The 2,275-nt window shown below is 47.1% G+C and overlaps 1 protein-coding gene across 1 annotated transcript in view; it reads left to right on the top strand.

Moving 5' to 3' along the window:
- CDK12 (cyclin-dependent kinase 12) overlaps window positions 1-2,275 on the top strand; it is a 104,870-nt gene that overhangs the window by 58,887 nt on the left and 43,708 nt on the right. The window lies entirely within an intron of this gene.

The following is a 2,275-nucleotide window of genomic DNA, read 5'->3' as shown; positions in this document are numbered from 1 at the left end:
CAGGCTGGAGTGTAGTGGCGTGATCTCAGCTCACTGCAACCTCCACTACCCAGGTTCAAGTGATTCTCCTGCCTCAGCCTCCCGAGTAGCTGGGACTACAGGCGCCCACCACCACGCCTGGCTCATTTTTTTGTATTTCTAGTAGAGACGGGGTTTCACTGTGTTCGCCAGGATGGTCTCGATCTCCTGACCTTGTGATCCTCCTGTCTTGGCCTCCCATAGTGCTGGGATTACAGGTGTGAGCCACCGTGCCCGGCCAACCCAGCCTGGTCTTGAACTCTGGGCCTCAAGCAGTCCTCCTGCTTTGGCCTCCTAAATTGCTGGGGTTATAGGCATTAGCCAACATACCTGGTCTCTTTTTTGAGGTGTCCTTTGCCTACGTATTTTTTGCAATTTTAGTGTTTTTCTTATTAATTTGAGGTCTTAACTAAATCTCTCCAAGATACTTTTTTTTCTCTCTCTTTTTTTTGAGATGGAGTCTTGCTGTGTCGGCCAGGCTGGAGTACAGTGGCATGATCTCGGCTGACTGCAATTTCCACCTCCTGGGTTCAAGCAGTTCTCCTGCCTCAGCCTCCCAAGTAGCTGGGATTCCAACTGTGCGCCACCACGCCCGGCTAACTGTTCTGTGTTTTTAGTAGAGATGGAGTTTCACCATGTGGGCCAGGCTGGTTTCAAACTCCTGACCTCAAGTGATCTGCCCACCTTGGCCTCCCAAAGTGCTGGGATTACAGGCGTGAGCCACCGCGCCTGGCCATACTACTTTTTTTTTAGTTTTTTGTAGACAGAATCTTGCTTTCTCACCCAGGCTGGAGTACATTGGTGCAATCACAGCTTATTGTAGCCTCGAACTCCTGGGCTCATATGATTCTCTTGCTTCGGCCTCCCAAGTATCCAGGAATACAGGCAAGCAGCATCACACCTAGCTAATTTATAAATTTTTTTGTGGAGATGCTGTCTCACTATTTTGCCCAGTCTGGTTTCCAAAGCTCAGGCAATCCTCTCACCTCAGCTTCTCAAAATGTGGGGATTACAGGCATGAGTCACTGAACACAGCCCTAAATTTAAGGGATTGAATTCATTGATTCATTTTTCTCTCAGTTTTTAAATACTACGATTTTATTTTTTTCCTTTATTTTTTTTTAGACGGAATCTTGCTCTTTTCACCCAGGCTGGAGTGCAGTGCCGCTGTCTTGGCTCACTGCAACCTCCACCTCCCAGGTTCAAGTAATTCTCATGCCTCAGCCTCCCTGAGTAGTTGGAATTACAGGTGCATGCCACCACACCCAGGTAATTTTTGTATTTTTAGCAGAGTTAGGGTTTTACCACGTTGGCCAAGCTTGTCTTGAACTCCTGACCTCAAGTGATCTGCCCACCTTGGCCTCCCAAAGTGCTGGGATTACAGGCATGAACTACTGCACCCAGCCTCTTTTTTTTTTTTTCTTGAGATGGAGTTTTGCTCTTGTTGCCCGGGCTGAAGTGCAATGGTGCAGTCTTGGCTCACTGCAACCTCTGCCTCCTGGGTTCAAGCGATTCTCCTGCCTTAGCTTCCCGTGTAGCTGGAATTATAGGCGCCTGCCATCATGCCTGGCTAATTTTTGTATTTTTTTTTTTTAGTAGAGATGGGGTTTCACCATGTTGGCCAGGTTGGTCTCGAACTCCTGACCTCAGGCAGTCCTCCTGTCTTGGCCTCCCAAAGTGCTGGAATTACAGTGTGAGCCACCACGCCCGGCCAGTATTATGAATTTCACTAATAATTTATAACACATTTATTATGCTGTCCCTGGCATATTGAGTCCTGTTAACTTGTATAAAAACCTTTACAAAATAGTCATCAATAATATGTAACAAATGGGCATGGTTGTGTTACAAATGCAGCTTCATTTACAGCAACATGCAGCAGGCTGGCTCTGGTCTAAGGTCTGTAATTTGCTAACTGACTTAGGTCATTAAAGTCTAATAAGACAGGCTGAGCACAGTGGCTTATGCCTCTAACCTCAGCACTTTGGAATGTTGGGATGAAAGGATTGCCTGAGTTAGAGACCAGCCTGGGTACCATAGCAAGACCCTGTCTCTACAAAAAGTGAAAAACATTAACTGGGTGTGGTGGCATGTGCCTGTATTCCCAGCTACATGAGAGGCTGAGGTGGAAGATTTGCTTGAGCCCAGGAGTTTGAGGCTGTAGTGAGCCATGATCATGCCACTGCACTCCATCCTGGGCAACAGAATGAGACTCTGTCTCAAAAAAAAATAGAAAAAGGCTGGGTGTGGTGGCTGA

Source organism: Colobus angolensis, unplaced genomic scaffold (genome assembly GCF_000951035.1).
Source record: "Colobus angolensis palliatus isolate OR3802 unplaced genomic scaffold, Cang.pa_1.0 Scaffold83, whole genome shotgun sequence".
NCBI lineage: Eukaryota > Metazoa > Chordata > Mammalia > Primates > Cercopithecidae > Colobus > Colobus angolensis.
This window is presented reverse-complemented; position numbering and strand designations above follow the sequence as displayed.